At 44.8% G+C, this 17,550-nt stretch overlaps 2 non-coding genes across 2 annotated transcripts; both read right to left on the reverse strand.

Moving 5' to 3' along the window:
• Nucleotides 1-1,720: 1,720 nt before the first annotated feature.
• On the reverse strand, nt 1,721-1,793 carry TRNAR-CCU (transfer RNA arginine (anticodon CCU)). The gene has a single exon. It is a non-coding gene; the product is annotated as a tRNA-Arg (tRNA).
• A 456-nt stretch (nt 1,794-2,249) lies between these two features.
• Nucleotides 2,250-2,322, reverse strand: TRNAR-CCU (transfer RNA arginine (anticodon CCU)). The gene has a single exon. It is a non-coding gene; the product is annotated as a tRNA-Arg (tRNA).
• Between the last annotated feature and the right edge of the window lie 15,228 nt (nt 2,323-17,550).

Raw genomic sequence — 17,550 nt, forward strand, 5'->3', positions numbered from 1 at the left:
CACCAACTCACTCTAGCACCCACCAAATCACTCTCCCACCAATGACCCATTCGCCTACCCACTCATTCAGGACGTCATGGGACAGACCTAACAGGTGCCATGGGGGTTGACTGCTGTGCCACGCTACGTGCAGGAGGAGGAGCTCATCACTTGAATGTGACATACAGTGACCTCACCACTTGAATGTGACATGCAGTGATCTCATCACTTGAATGCGACATGCAGTGAACTCACCACTTGAATGCGACATGCAGTGATCTCATCACTTTTTTCACTAAAATACTCACTAACTCTCACACTCAATCACTCTCTCATGCACTCACTTTCACTCATTCTCACTCTCTCCTCACTCTTTCACTAGAATACTCACTCTCACTCAATGTCACTCTTTCACTAAAACACTCACTAACTCTTACACTCACTCTCACTCATACTCACTCTCCCATTTACTCTGACGCTTACTCAAATTCACGAACTTTTTCACTCAAGTCTCACCAGTCACACCACAAATCGTTGGGGGGGTCACGTGGCCACTCGTTGAGCGGGAGGGGTCTGAGGGTCTGACGCAACAGAGATAGGGGCGTGGCCATAGCCGTGGAGGTGTGACGTCACTGCACGCGTGTAGTGAGAAGGTGCAGAGGAGGTAACTGCAGTAGCAGCACAAAGAGCCGAGCTCTTGTTGCGATTATTTACTGGGATTGGAAAAGAGCAGGAGGCACGGTGAGACTCCATATCACACTCACCCTCTCACTAACTCACTCACACACTCTTAAAGGCACTCTCACATTCACTGTCTCTTTCACTCACACTCACTCTTTCACTAAAACACTCACCAACTCTCACACTCAATCACTCTCACTCATACTCACTCTCACTCATACTCACTCTCATAGTGACTCTGACACTGACATTCACAAACTTTTTTGCTCAAGTCTGACACGCACAGCACGAACCGTTGAGCGGTCACGTGGTCACTCGTTGAGTGGGAGGAGTTTGAGTGTCTGACGTAACAGAGATAAGGGCGTGGCCATAGCCGTGGAGGAAAGTGACGTCACTGCACGCGTGTAGTGAGACGTGCAGAGGAGAAATTGGCAGCAGTAGCAGCAAAAAATTAACCCGTAAAAACAAAGTTTTTCACTATAAATCCTTTATATGCGTGGCATCGTTTTTATTTTATTAATCATTTCTGTTTTTCTTGAGTAAGAGTTTCATTTTTATTACATTGGTATTTTAAATGAAATATAAGGAAAGTCGTATATAAGGATTATAAGGTTTTCAGGTTTTGTATGATTGTTTATATTGTACATTTTTGTTGTTTTCTTGAATAATTTTCTGTGTTTAGGGAAAATATATGATTGTGTTAGTGAAATATTTTTTTTCCTAAAAAGTGGAAAATTTTGGAAATTTTTTTTCACAAAAATAAATTGTCACGCACAACGAGTCTGTGCAAAATGTCAGCTCGATTGGATCACGGGAAGTGGGTTAAAAAACGACCGAAAGATTTGCACGGTCGTAAGCGCGCAAGCAAGTGAACTTAATATAAAGGATTTAAAAATGGATACGTATTTCCCCCTTTCGTCCCCTCTGCTTTATCAATGTTGATTCCTGTCACCAAAGTACACTGATTTCACACTCTCTTCGATCGGCACAGTACCACCTTTGCTTATCATCGTCAGATTCATAAACTTGACGTCTACAAAATGAACAACTTTCTCTCAGCTACCCCAGGTGGGACTCGAACCCACAATCCCTGGCTTAGGAGGCCAGTGCCTTATCCATTAGGCCACTGGGGCTACATGTAGCATGATGAAAACCTGGCTTATATACAGACTTCTTAAATAAACTCGCAATTATAATAGAAATGGATATGTATTTTCCCCTTTTATTCTCTGCTTTATCAATGTTGATAATTGTCACCAAAGTACACTGTTTAAAACTCTTGATTTGAAGCTTTCGTGACTTCAGGAATCCATACTCTTTGGTTCTTTTGGTAAATTCACGTAGGTATAAAATAAAATAAATCACGACGTTTCGGGCTCAACACAAGCGTCTATCATCAACACAAGCATCCATCATCATCATCTGATGATGGACACTATACCGACGTAACTTTACCGAAAGAACCAAAGAGTATAATTGAACACTGTTTTAAAACTCTCTTCTATAGGCACAGCGCCATTTTGGCTTTTCATTATCAGATTCGTTAACTTGACATTTTGATTTTACAAAATGAACAGCTTTTTCTCAGCAACCCCAGGTGGGACTCGAACCCACAATCCCTGGCTTAGGAGGCCAGTGCCTTATCCATTAGGCCACTGGGGCTACATGTAGCATGATTAAAACCTGGCTTATGTACAGACTTCTTAAATAAACTCACAATAAAAAATATATATATGTTTTTCCCCTTTCGTCCCCTCTGTTGTATTCATGTTGATAAGTGTTTTTTTCCTAAAAAGTGGAAAATTTTGGAACAAAATATTTCACGAAAATAAATTGTCACGCACAACGAGTCTGTGCAAAATGTCAGCTCGATTCGATCACGGTAAGTGGGTTAAAAAACGACCGAAAGATTTGCACGGTCGTAAGCGCGCAAGCAAGCAAGCAAGTGAACTTAATATAAAGGATTTAAAAAGAGCCGAGCTCTTGTAATAATAGGTTTTTACCCTTTCAACTGGTACAAAAACTGACACCTTTATACAAGTCATCATGTTTGCAATAACCACAACACAAGCAGTCAAAATACAAGCAAAAAGAAACAACTCTGATGATAATGATATGCACTGTCCTTGAAGTTGATTGGTCCACACCCGAGACAGTTGAAAGGGTAAACACCTATTACTATATTTTGCCACTGGTAAAGAGGTCTCATAGTGTAAATGCTTACCCCGAGCTCTCAATACTCTGATAGTGCACTGTCTTTGAGTTGTACGCCTTTTGGCGTCATCTGGTCCATCACCAATGGAGACTAGGCTCTAAGAAAAGCTGTCTCGGGTGTGGACCAATCAACTTCAAGGACAGTGCATATCATTATCATCAGAGTTGTTTCTTTTTGTTTGCATTTTGACTGCTTGTGTTGTGGTTATTGCAAACATGATGCCTTGTATAAAGGTGTCAGTTTTTGTACCATTTGAAAGGGTAAAAACCTATTACTATATTTTGCCACTGGTAAAGGAGGTCTCATTCTTTACGGGGAGTGGAGACGAGGAGGAGGGAGCACAGTGAGACTCACGCTCACTCACTCCCACACTGTCAGACTCGCTGTTTCACTCTCAAACTCTGTCTCACCCTCACTGTAATCACTCTCACATACTCTCTCATTCACTCACTCATTCTCTGTCACATGCACTCTCTCACTCTCCCACTCACTCTCACACTAACTCACTATCACACTCACTCTCTTACACTCCCGCTCAATAACTCACGAGTATTTACTCTCACGCTCACATTCACTATCTTACTCATACTCATTGTCTCACTCGCTCACTCACATGCACTCTCACACACACTCTTACTCTCCCGATCAATAACTCTTACATGCATTCACACTCACTAACTCACACTCACTCTCTCACTCACTTTATCATGCTCCCACTCACTCTCATTAACTCCCCCACTCACTCATTCTCACATTCTTTCATGCTCACTCACTCTCTCACTCACTCTGTCTCACTCGCACTTACTTACCATCACACTTACTGTAACTCTCTCATTCACGTTCACACACATTCACTCTAACACTAACTCTCTCACTCTCCCATGCACTCTTACAACATCAATCTCACACTAACTTTCACACTCATTCTCACTTTCACACTCCCTCACACACTGAATCTCACACTCACTAACTCTCAAATTCACTCACATTTACTCTCAATCACTCATGCTCACTCACTAACTCTGACACTCATCTTCACACTATCTCACTCTCAAACTCATGCACTCTCACACTCACTCTCACTATCTCACTAACTCTAAAACTCATGCAGTCTTACACTCACTCTAATACTTACAAACTCTCACACTCACGCTCACTCACTCTCTCATAATCACTTTATACTTCCATGCAATCAGTCACACAGGGTTGGCATCGTACCCACAACTTCCTGCATCCAGGCGAGGGAGATAACATCTTTGTCTACATTATTGGAGGACTAGTCAACTGGTAGACTAATAGTCATCTGGTAGACTAACAGTCCACTGGTAGACTAATAGTCCACTGGTAGACTAACAGTCCACTGGTAGACTAACAGTCCACTGGTAGACTAATGCACGGACAAATGCCACTGGGAGTTCCCAATGGCTGGACCACGTAGCAACTTCGCCCCATATTGCCAAAGCCTGGTCTTCCTCACTATGGAACCCAGGGCCCTCAGCGATGTTGGCTCATTGCTCACTTGCTGCACTTTCCCCAAAAGATTGCTGAAGGTTATACCGGGTGACCTGCATCTTTGTCTGTGTGTAGATGGCCAATGCTGAAGAGAAGGTGGGCTCCAGGAGCAGCATGCAATGGAGTGCGCTGCCCACATCGGACAGCATTGCCATCGCCAGTAGTAAAACCCCACGAGGTGATAGATATGATCAGAGAAGTCATGGTGGTCACAGTTGAAAACAAAAACAAGCATGTGAATGGCTATGGAATAAAAATGTCGCGAGGCAGGGTGGCACAGCAGGAACACTCCTCGTGCATTTCTCTTTGGAGTCGGGATGATTTCCCCCTGCTCTGCATGGGATTCCTCCGGGTTCGCCATTTTCCTCCCACAGCTAAAGAAAATTATTCAAACATCCCAATGCAAAAAAAAAATTAGTGTTAGTGATTATATGCAGTCCAGGGACTCAGTGGAGCTTTCTTTGGTAAACAAGCATCGTATATTTTATCATCATTTCAGCAGGAAGGGCCAAATAAGTGGCTAGGCTATGTTTCTTGGGTGTCCTACGATCGTATGGATGTTAAACAAGTCTTCATGACAAAAGCGCGGTTTCATACAGTGAGGGAAATAGTATTTGATCACCTGCTGATTTTGTACATTTGCCCACTGACAAAGAAATGATCAGTCTATAATTTTAATGTTAGGTTTATTTGAATAGTGAGAGAGAGAATAACAACAACAAAATACAGAAAAACGCATGTCAAAAATGTTACAAATTGATTTGCATTTTAATGAGGGAAATCATTATTTGACCCTCTCTCGATAAGAACGATTTCTGGCTCCCAGGTGTCTTTTATACAGGTAACGAGCTGAGATTAGGAGCACACTCTTAAAGGGAGTGCTCCTAATCTCAGCTTGTTACCTGTATAAAAGACACAGAAGCAATCAATCAATCAGATTCCAAACTCTCCACCATGGCCAAGACCAAAGAGCTCTCCAAGGATGTCAGGGACAAGATTGTAGACCTACACAAGGCTGGAATGGGCTACAAAACCATCGCCAAGCAGCTTGGTGAGAAGGTGACAACAGTTGGTGCGATTATTCGCAAATGGAAGAAACACAAAAGAACTGTCAATCTCCCTCGGCCTGGGGCTCCATGCAAGATCTCACCTCGTGGAGTTGCAATGATCATGAAAACGGTGAGGAATCAGCCCAGAACTACACGGGAGGATCTTGTCAATGATCTCAAGGCAGCTGGGACCATAGTCACCAAGAAAACAGTTGGTAACACACTACGCAGTGAAGGACTGAAATCCTGCAGCGCTCGCAAGGTGCCCCTGCTCAAGAAAGCACATATACATGCCCGTCTGAAGTTTGCCAATGAACATCTGAATGATTCAGAGGACAACTGGGTGAAAGTGTTGTGGTCAGATGAGACCAAAATGGAGCTCTTAGGCATCAACTCAACTCGCCGTGTTTGGAGGAGGAGGAATGCTGCCTATGACCCCAAGAACATCTCCACCGTCAAATATGGAGGTGGAAACATTATGCTTTGGGGGTGTTTTTCTGCTAAGGTGACAGGACAACTTCACCGCATCAAAGGGATGATGGACGGGGCCATGTACCGTCAAATCTTGGGTGAGAACCTCCTTCCCTCAGCCAGGGAATTGAAAATAGGTCGTGGATGGGTATTCCAGCATGACAATGACCCAAAACACGGCCAAGGCAACAAAGGAGTGGCTCAAGAAGAAGCACATTAAGATCATGGAGTGGCCTAGCCAGTCTCCAGACCTTAATCCCATAGAAAATTTGTGGAGGGAGCTGAAGGTTCGAGTTTCCAAACGTAAGCCTCGAAACCTTAATGACTTGGAGAAGATCTGCAAAGAGGAGTGGGACAAAATCCCTCCTGAGATGTGTGCAAACCTGGTGGCCAACTACAAGAAACGTCTGACCTCTGTGATTGCCGACAAGGGGTTTGCCACCAAGTACTAAGTCATGTTTTGCAGAGGGGTCATATACTTATTTCCCTCATTAAAATGCAAATCAATTTATAACATTTTTGACATGCGTTTTTCTGGATTTTGTTGTTGTTATTCTGTCTTTCACTGTTCAAATAAACCTACCATTAAAATTATAGAATGATCATTTCTTTGTCAGTGGGCAAACGTACATAATCAGCAGGGGATCAAATACTTTTTTTTCCTCACTGTAGGTGGTGATACCAAATTCGTTATCAGTCTGTTCTTCACATGTTACAGGAATACGGAACTGGTTAAAAATGCAATGAAAAAAAAACACGACCACATTGCTTAGTGAACAAATTAAAGAAACGAAAATGTTTTATTTGACAAAGCAATATTATAATAGGACAATATTAATCATCATTGTTCTTATGTTTGCAGAAATCTTGAAGCTCTTTGGGGATTTCCTGACCCCCACCGAGAGAAGCGAGGTCCTCAACGTGAATAACGTCTGGTATTTCGGAGCCCATAACAAAGGCTTTGGCACTCAAAACCATGGCTACGATGATGTCTACAACCATTATGTCTCGGTACGACTCTCCTCAGGTCACGTAACACGTGGAGAACACACAAAGTCTGCACACTGACAAACACCATAATCATCTGCAGAACAGGCGGACAGCATACCCTACACATTCACACTAACTCTTACACATGCCACACATATATTGCATCCATACTCAGTGACTGAATGAGCAGTGATTGGATCATTATACTTAGTTGATGTGATTGCACCGCAGGTCGAGCATGAGCATCTCCATTTCCGATATGAGGTGCTGAAAAAGGTGGTCGGACCTTACAGCCAGATCTTCAAATGCCGTGACCACAAGACCAACACCCGAGTGGCTGTGAAGATGTGGAGACAGTCATTCAGGTAAGACTTCACAATGGCTTGCATGGAGAAGGCAGGACAGTAAATCAATTCCATATTTACGTGGGTAGTGTTATGGTGCTCATATGTGTGGGTTTTCTCTGGATTTATGTTTAACTTCTTTCGCGCTGTACGTAGCCCACTGTTAATCGCAGATGCGGTGAAGGACAACTGTCTTTGAGAGTGAGCGACAAACTGTTACAAGGGTCAATTATTGTAATTAATATGAAGCTGTGGATTTCCGCTGTTTAGTGCCGAGGAAGACCACAGCCAGTGGATGGAGTACCACATCTTGCTCCAACTTCAGGGCTGGGCCAATGATGATGTCAACGTTGTCAGAATCCTCGACTTTTTCACCTTCAGGGGTCACAACTGCCTCGTCATGCAGCTCATACCGAAGTACGTACCCTGCTGTCTGAGCAGAGACATGTAAAGCTGGCTGCTCCACTCCATTTTCTTCTCCAGCCTTGCTAATTTTTCGATAGCCACACCGACAACCGTCAGTGTGACGGCAGTGGTAACACTCGTGCATCATTCCAAGAGCTTGGGTTTGATTGCTGACTCGGATAAGTGTCTGTGTGGAGTTTGTTCTCCACTTGTTCTGCATGGAATTTATCCCCATTCTCCGCATTCCTCCAATAGCGAAACACTCGCACATAATTTAATTGGCATCGGCCAAAGTTGCCAGTGCTGAGAAAATACCTTAAAAATAACTCAGTTGGGATTACACATCGGAACAATGTCACCCCGACAGGAGAAACTTGGCAGGACCCTCAGGAAAAAAGTGTTTACATTTAGTGAGGCTTCCATGGATAAACGAGTATAATAATTGTTGATAATTTTAATTGCTTACTCAGCCCTTTAAAGGATGGCACTGACTTTGTGTTGTTGTCTCCTTAACAGAAGACGTCTGTTAAGTGCCATTGATTGCACGGCACCCCAGCACATTGAGATTACAATGGTGAAACTCTTCACCAAGTCCATCCTCAAATTCCTCATTCATCTCCATGCAAAGGGAATCGTGCATGGGGATATCCAGCCGGTGAGTGGACACCAGGTTCCGCACAACTGCAGCATTAATTTGAGTTCCCGTTCGGGGCTCGTCTTCGTAGAACCTATACCCATTGATCAAAGCGTTAATGCATCTGCTATGTCCAACTGTCAGTAGCTGCGGGTCATGATAACTGTCGTACAGAGGGTTATATATGGGTGAAACTTGAGTTTAAAGTTTTGTTGCTATTAGGGACTCGCACTAGAGAAAAGCAGACATGTCGAAACAAAGCATTGCCCAAATCATGGAGACACAAACCAGTGCAAGTAAAAGGACGCTTTGAAATTAAGCAACTGTGCTTTAACCTGACAGCTGCCCACCTGTTTCCATGCTGCTCATGCGCATGAGAATGCGTTACCAACTTCATGCATGTGCATGCTTCTGCCTAACTAACACTCACAGCTACAAGCTCCGTTCGGCCCTCTTGTAACAATCGTCATACAGGTATGATAAGAGCGCCCTCCTTTATGCCGGGCACCCCAGAGTGCTCTATATGAGATTAGAGATTGGAATAATCTCATCTAAATACATTTGAAAGGGCACCCCAGTGGCATCCGTCAGAAAACATTCTCTTGAGTTGCGATGAATAACCTTGGCAAAAGCGTGTCATCTCAGATTCCCCTTTTAATATTTATTGTGGTATTTTGCTACATGACCAATCTGCTGCAGGCTGAATAGTTGTGCATGCCTGTAATCCAGCACTGTAGAGCCGCAGGTTGGTGGATCACACCAATGGTGTGAAACATCATCTGTGGCCCCTCCTCGTGCCTCGGAGTGGTTCTCTCTCTTCCAGATAGAGTGAATACTGCATGGCATTGGCGTATTACAAGTTGACATTATTTATCATGACCTCTGAATGTGAATATCTTCTGCTGCCTATCGTCTAGAGGAACATGTCGATTAAAGAGCCTGGGGCAGGGACCATCCGGATGATGAGTTTTGAAAACAGCTTTTTGGTGCGACGCCAACGTGAGTCGTGAGTGTGTGGCTGAGTATGAGAATGTGTGTATGCAGTTCAAGGAGCGGTAGTGTAGTGGTTAGCACACTGCATTACGAAACTGGTGACCCAGGTGAGAGTGGCGATTTTCTGAACTGGTTGTGAGCCTCCCCTAGGTAGACTCAGTCTCAAATGAGTACCTGGTGTGGTGTGTAAACAATGCCACTCAGGAGACAAAGGCATGGTGCAGGCCACCCACCCCCCTCAAGTGTCGTTTTGGACTTCATAGGTGGTCACTAATTGCACCTGCCCCAACAATGTCTAAGGCTACACGGGGGAACTTTTCTTTGTTTATGCAGTGAGGAACCGTAGTGTTGGGGTTAGTCGACAGCACTACAATCCTGGTGACTGTAGTCAAATTTGCGTTCATGAATATCTGAACCAGTCCTGGGCCTCCCCTAGGTCGACTCAGCCATAAATGAGTACCATGTGTGGTGTCTAGGCACCACCAGTTTAGAAGACAAAGGTGGCTGGGCGTGGTGCTGGCCACCCATCTTCGTGTGTGTTGTTCAGGCCTTCATTAGGTGCTCGCTAAAAGCAAATGCCAGATAAATTTGTTAAAGGCTATATGGGAACGTTTTGTGTGTGTGCACACGTGTTTGCGTCTCTTCACCTGTGTGTGCATGTGTCTAGACCTATGGGTGAGTACATGTGTTTGTATACATGTTTTTTCGTGCCTGTGTGTTGCTGTTAAAGGCTATATTGGTTATGTTTGTATTTTGTAATTCACAGGTTCACAGATTTTTGGTTCCCCCGCGTACCTTGCCCCAGAGGCATACCTGGGCCACATGTCATCTTTCCCGGTTGACATGTGGGGGCTGGGGTGTACAGTGGCCGAGTTGGCTACCGGGCGCATCCTCTTTCCGGCCATCAATAAACACGACCAGCTCCCGTGTTATATGGAGGTATTGCCCACACAGCAGTAACACTGACAATTCCGTTATTGAGTGATCAATTTCATGACCAATTTGCTCTTGAAATCGCGCAACTCAGTCATTGCTTCTAACCATGTTTTTCACTTCTCATCGAGTATTTCCGCATCAAGGGTATTAAAATAATATTCAGAATTGGTATGACCAATTGAACATGCGACAGGAAATACTTCCTTACAATTCCCTGAGCAGACCACTTGAGTCGTCTCTTCTGTGAGAAAGAGGCGTACGACTGCTCGCGACTGGTTGCATGGTTGTCCACACACAAGCTACTGAGTTGCATACAACCGCATGACAGAACCAATTACTCAGGCGTAGACCTGTCAAGGTAACTGTGAGCGGAACGCATAGATTTTTAGAGCTGGTGTTATGACTCGTGATAGATTATTGCATGAGGCCACGGATTGGCCAAATGTAACCCTACACCACCTGCAAATAATTTGAATTGTCAGATGAACGAGCATTTATCGCGCCAATTATTGTTGTTTCATCTCAACTGCTTGTAATGAAGAAAATTCTCACAACCATATAAGCAATTTCATATGACGCCACGGGACCCATTACCTCCGCTGTGAATGAGGCAGATGGTGCATAGTATTTTGTGGTTTAATACCGCAGTAAAGACCAGGGCAGTCACTGGGATTGATCCGTGAACTTCTGCAACGTGCGGCGTTCGCGGTTTTGCTGGGCCATGCCAATAACACTGCCCCGTGCCTGCATGCGAGAACCATCGGGAGCGGTAGCCGAGTGGCAGAGGTGGGACAAAGTCATTGTTATGCAAGTCCAAGTCGAGTCGCAAGTCATCAAATTCATGACTCGAGTCTGACTCGAGTCCAAGTCACATGACTCGAGTCCACATCTCATAGGTGGGACAAAGTCATTGTTATGCAAGTCCAAGTCGAGTCGCAAGTCATCAAATTCATGACTCGAGTCTGACTCGAGTCCAAGTCACATGACTCGAGTCCACACCTCTGCCGAGTGGTTAGCACCCTGACCGTGTGGTGTTGAATGTTGGACCAGTCCTTGGCCTCTCAAATATCGACTCAGCATTAAATCAATACCTGGAGTGATTTGTAAAATAGTTGCTGTGGTGTGGCCTTGGGTGCTGTGCCATCATCAGTAGGTGCTCACAAACAGAACTTTCCACACAAGTGTGTCAATACTGTATGGGTGATCATTGTCTCTGTATGAATTGTGTGTAGATCCTCGGGATGCCTCCTCAGAATTTGATTGATGACGCGCCTGAGAGAAACAAGTACTTTGGTGAGTGAAGGGGCGTGCGGGGGAATCGCGTTAAGTTTGAGGGGGAGCTGGGTCCGTTAAGAGTTTAGTGGGGCATTACTTTGTATATTCAACTACTTCCACATGTGTTTTGGCAGTCAATATGATTCGTAATGCATTTTTGGGGAAGGGTTAGGCCTCATGGTGATCTGCCCAAATTTGTGTCATTAAGGTTCTCCAACCACCCGACAAAGGCAAGCAAATTAAAGTACCATGAGTGCAAGCGATTAAAGAGACGCCAGTTGTGATTATAATCATAATTATTTTTGTTGAATCACCTGTAATGTGAAGGGTAATGTTCAAAACCACGTTTAACAATGAGATCAGACGTTTTTGGGATGCTGCAGAGGCGAGGAAACGTTACCTCCCTTACCTGCAATGCAGAAGATCGTAGCGTAGATCCCCACCCTGGTTGCTGTACATTGCGGGAACTTATCTTCTCCCTTTTGCCTGGTCGCCTCTTAAAAAGAGGCAATAGTTCAGTGGGCTTTACCTGGTAAAAAACAATGTTTTGCTTGAAAGAGGTTAAATCAAAATTAAAAGAGCTTTTCTTTTTTACCTCTAGGATCTATCATAGTTAATACTTATTGAATGCACTTGGTATTTGCACTATCATTCTTAGAACGCAAAGCTATCACAAAGGATGGTGCCTGCTGTGTTTCACAGACACCGTCTGCAGTCATTTTTCAGTAGCGGGCGTAACACCAGCATGATAATCTTATGACTTCACAAGGTCTGTAACGTTCCACTTTAAACCAAACAGCGCAAAGCATCGTATGGTTATTACTGAAGTAATTACTGAAGTAATAACCATGGCGGCTTGCAGAATTTGAACCATGAACTTCTGCAACAAGAGGTCAAAGTACTCCCACTGGTCTATGTCATAGCACTATAAGATTGTGTTTCTGCGCTGTGGGTGTACAAGGGTGCTGTGGTTTGTAATGATGTTTTACCTGGTCTGCATCATCCCTGCAGATGGTTCGGGGATGCCTTTGATGTCCGGACAAAGCAGGGTCCCAGGCAGTCACTCCCTCTACCTGGCACTCGGGAGCCAGGACTCGGAGTTCCACGACTTCATTAGCCGCTGCCTGGAGTAAGAACCCCCCCCCCCCACAGAGTGGTTTTTCCCAGTCAGTCACCTGGTAAAAAGAAAAGAGTTTAATAGTTTAGCATCACTGGCGAATGCTCCTCTTTGATCACTAGCTCCACTCTCTATTCTGATTATTCTTTATCTTCCAAGCCATATATCCCATTAGACAACCTTGTCCATAGACTTGCATGTAAAAACATGCACTTGCATAGAGACCCACAGACTCACATACACTTACATGGTCCATACACGTGTAGTGACTCAGTCGGAGACAGGGTTCTTAAGGGACCTTCCTTATTCCACACGTCAGGAAACCACATGTGCCCCGCGTGTCTACGCGCTAGTCACACATCCATGTCCTTGACGGCACTACCTAGCTGGAGCAGTCTGCAGGCTGTCTAGCTAGCGGCGTCAAAGGTGGTCGGAGACTGCGGCGACGAAGGTGACGAATGGCGACAGAGCGTGGGGATCCACTTCCAGCAACAGCCCCGAGCTCCCGTCCCGGGCCCCCTTTTATTCCCCTGGCGTGGCCTCGCCCCGCCTCACTACGCCCTCTTTCTCGAACCTACTAGTGGGTTCTCAGGCTTCCAGATCGATTTCTTCCTGGGCTTCTTTTTAGATCTCCCGCTGCTGACGTGTGCACTGCCCCCTGCTGCCAGTACCGCTTTCTTGTCAGCAGCCTGCGTTATTACACTACACGTGTATAGAGAGACCCATAGACTCTCATACACTCACATGGTCCATACCAATACCGCCATTTGCCCCTAAGTGATGGTGATGTGACCATGGCGCTTGTGCCAGGCTAGGTGCACTTTGAGACGTGGAGTGCCGAAGGCTCGCTGACTGTAGGTCATGGGACATACCCAGCGGGTGCCATGGTTTGGCTGATTGAAATGACTGACACATGCACCACTGTACCTCCTACTGTGCCAACTTATTGAATTTTAGCCGCCTGGCGCTCCACTAAGTGTTGTGAGCATCACTCCTCTGCCCTCCGAGGGCGGCTGTCTCCACCTGCCCAGTAGCGTCCTTCATGAGCCTCCTCCAGAGGCCGATCTTAACACTGCAGGTAGCAGTCTTCGGCAAGTCAACTCAGCTCCACATCCTCCCGTACCGCATCAGTCCATCTCTTCTCCAGCCCGTGTCGTGCCAATTTATCCCCCTCGATGCAACCAAACAGAAGCTGCTTGGGTATGCGGTGGCTGGGCATGCGGGCTACATGACCCAGTCAATGCAGCCTTACCTGTCGGAGGAGCTCACTGATGGGAATGTGTCCAAATCTTTCAAGAATTTGTGAGCTCCTCACACAATCCAGCCTGGATAAACCTAGGATGGATCGAAGGAAGGCCAGCCTAAACGTTTATAACAGGCACAGATATTCCTTTAGAGGGGTCCACGTTTCACAAGCATAGAGAAGAGAGGGCATGACTGTGCCCGATAAGATCTGAAGCTTCGTGTGGAGCGACAAACCAGATAGCTTCCACACAGCATTGCTCAGCCGATAAAAAAACGACGCCCAACTGCTGATTCAGTAAGACCTCTGCTGTCGAACCGGAGCTGGTCATAAGCACACTGGCCAGGTATGGGAAACTCTCCACTCTCTCCACAACTGCTCCATGACCAACGGGGAGCTGAGGGGGTGGAGTGTTTGATGGTACAAAATACCCATGCAGGTGCTTAGTGTTGGTGGGGCTGATGGTGAGGCCCCACCTCTGAGTGGCAATCTCCAGGTTCAGCAGTAGTGCTTCCAACTCCTCCTCTGAGTGAGCAGCAATCACCAGATCAGCATACATTACATGATTGACCAATAGCGAGCCATTACTCGACCCCACCCAGTCCCCCATTATCTCTGTACCAGATGTAAATTTCTCTGGTACAGCCATCAAAGGCTCTACAAACTACATGGACGAAAAGATGTTAAATAATGTGGGATGCAGAGGACATCCCTTTCGCGCACCCCAAGGTAAACAGGGAATGGCTCTGACTTCTGGCCACGTAGCTTTACCTGAGGTTGGCCACCATCATGAAGGCCCTTAATGTCCACACACTTACATAGAGACCCACAAACTTGCATACACTTACATCAGCCATACATTTACAAATAGACCAATAGACTCACGTGTACTGACATGGTCCTTACACATATAAAGACCCAGACTCATACACTCATATGGTCTCTACAATTATAGAGACCCATAGACTCACATACCCTTACAGAAAAGCCCTTAAAAGGAACATATATCGATATATGTATATCATCTATGTGGAGGGGGCTCGTGAAGGATGCCACTGGGCAACGCCAGGCTACTGGGCAGTTGGAAGCATTGGCCCTCCAATAACAATTGAGGGTGGTGGAACGATGTTCACAATGAGTGGAGCACCAGGGGGACAAATACATCAAGGTGGCACAGTGGGGAGAACAGAAGGTTCATCTGACAGTCATCACCAATAGTGGAGTATTTCTGCTTCTCTTTTTTTTTTTATATAGTCAGGTCCTGCAATTTTCTTAAATCAGGGCTCTATGACACAATCAGCCACTATTGAGTCATGACATAGCCAACATCGTGGTGTATTCGATTATTGCAACTCACTAGTCTACGGGACGTCTGGAAAAAACATTAGGAAGCTGCAGCATGTACAACTTTTTTTGCAAGATTCAACCATGTCCGTCCAGTGTTCACGGAGCTGCATTAGATTACATTTGCTGAACGAATACATTTTAAGGTCGCACTCATTACACACAAAGTGCTTACCACAAATGAGTCACAATATCACTGGGAAATTAACTTTTAACTCTAGATTGAAAATTACATCTTTTTATAACTCAGTATTGAATGTAGTTTGTTGTCCTTCACCCGCACCTGCAATTGGCTATGTACGGTGCGAAAGAAGTTTAACATACACACTTAAGTTAATGGATACAGTGAGAGAAAGAAATGCACATAAATCCTTACATCACTATCACCCTTACCACGTGTGCCACATATTTCTGTGTCTCAACAGATGGGATCCAGCTCTGCGGATGACACCAGCAGAGGCACTGGCGCACAGCTGGCTGAGGGATGAGGAAATGCCGAGGGATGAGGAAGTTGCCGAGTCCGTGTGTGCCTCTTGTGGACACATCAATCCACTCAGAGGCATCCGCCAAGGAGGAGACGAGACAGTGGGGTGAGCCCCTGCAGAAAGAGAAGAAGCAGTCACATCTGGTTCGTGCGTACAGGGCCGTATGCTCATTCTTCCGTGGCTTTAAGAAATGCACCGCATGCGACCGTAATGCTCATCCTGGGCGTGTACACATTCCACACACCGTATACACACACGCTCGTCTAAACGAATACATGAGCAACTTCCGGTGCTAGCGTCAATATCAGATCCCATCTACTGAGTTTTTTAACCCCACATAAATACAATAAAACCGCTCTTAACGACGGTAATTGGTTCCATGAATACGGTCATTAAGTAATTTGGTAATAAAGCAAGTACAGTCGACCCTTACACATCGCGGGGATTAGGGGTGCAGGCCCCCCGCGATCTGGAAAACCCGCATAAAATGTTTGGTCCCCTTGGCGAGCGAAGCGAGCACCTCCAGTTACTAAACTTTTTAAGTTATCTCTACATGTTCAGCCTTTGCGTGTCGTCTGATGGCTTTTGCGTTCTTTTAGAAAACTTAAACTTTTTACAAAATGTAACGTAAAAAAATGTATTGTGTATATTTATGGTATTAAAAGATACAATAGATTAATGTTATACAGTACTGTACATATATTTTATGCATTTATGAGTTACTAAACTTTTTGTGTCGTCTGCTGAGCTTCGCATGTCATCTGTGGCTTTCGCAAAACTCCCAAAAACTCCCCAAAAATTCCCATTTAATTTCTTATGCCGACCCCGCGATATATTGAAACCGCGATGGGGAATGCCGTGATGCAGAAGGGTTGACTGTAATTTAGTCATTAAGCAAGCATAGGAAAGACATGTTAAAGGCTTAATTTGTTTCCATAGCATCAAAAGTTACACCTTTTTCACCCAAAACACGTACTTTATAATGTTTAACATTTTTATATTAGCAAATAAAGTTACTAACAACATGATAAACACAGAATATTTTAAAGAAACTTGGTTAATTAATTCATTAATATTGCATTGTAATAAAAAATCAACAAAGTTGCATGATAAAGCGAGACAAATACAGCAATACTGTATAGAGTAAAACACAGTCTGCGATGACACGCGAGATGCGTATGTAGGCTGAACAAAGACTGAGGTGCATGGGTAGCATCTAGAAGCGCCTTGCATCGTGATGTTATGCCGAGGCAGCCATACAACCGCTTATTTCTACTCGCACGGCGTAGTTCTGTTCACTCAATCGCGTTATAAAAAGAATGTGTTCCTTAATACATTATTAGCGTGATCAAAACACACGTTATAGCAGAACTGACTGTAGACACTATACACTACACACGCTATACACATGGGACTAGCTCGTTAGTGTAGTTAGCCCTACGCTGGGCCCTGCCATCCTGGTTTTCATCCGGGCAGTCCTCAGAGGATGACCTCGCCACGGTTTCCAGGACATGGAAGGGCATAGCTGAACCAGCATTTGAGAGCTGAGGTGGCCTGGTGATATAACAGATGAAGCCAAAAAGGGCAAGTACCAAGGCCACCTGTTAACAGTTAAGATTAATCTTATTCATAGTTGTATAATTATCATTGTTGGTTTAAAGGACGTAATAAAAAATCTAATATTGGTAACGTCGACTCAAACTCGTCTGTATAATGGAAGGTTTTTACCCTTTTAACTGGTACAAAACTGACACCTTTATTCAAGGCATCATGTTTGCAATGACCACAACACAAGTAGTCAATAAAGCAAACAAAAAGAAGCAACTCTGATAAGGATAATAATATGCACTGTCATTGAAGTTGATTGGCCCACACCC

The sequence above is a fragment of the Lampetra fluviatilis genome, chromosome 48, assembly GCF_964198595.1.
Source record: "Lampetra fluviatilis chromosome 48, kcLamFluv1.1, whole genome shotgun sequence".
Taxonomy (NCBI): Eukaryota; Metazoa; Chordata; class Hyperoartia; order Petromyzontiformes; family Petromyzontidae; genus Lampetra; species Lampetra fluviatilis.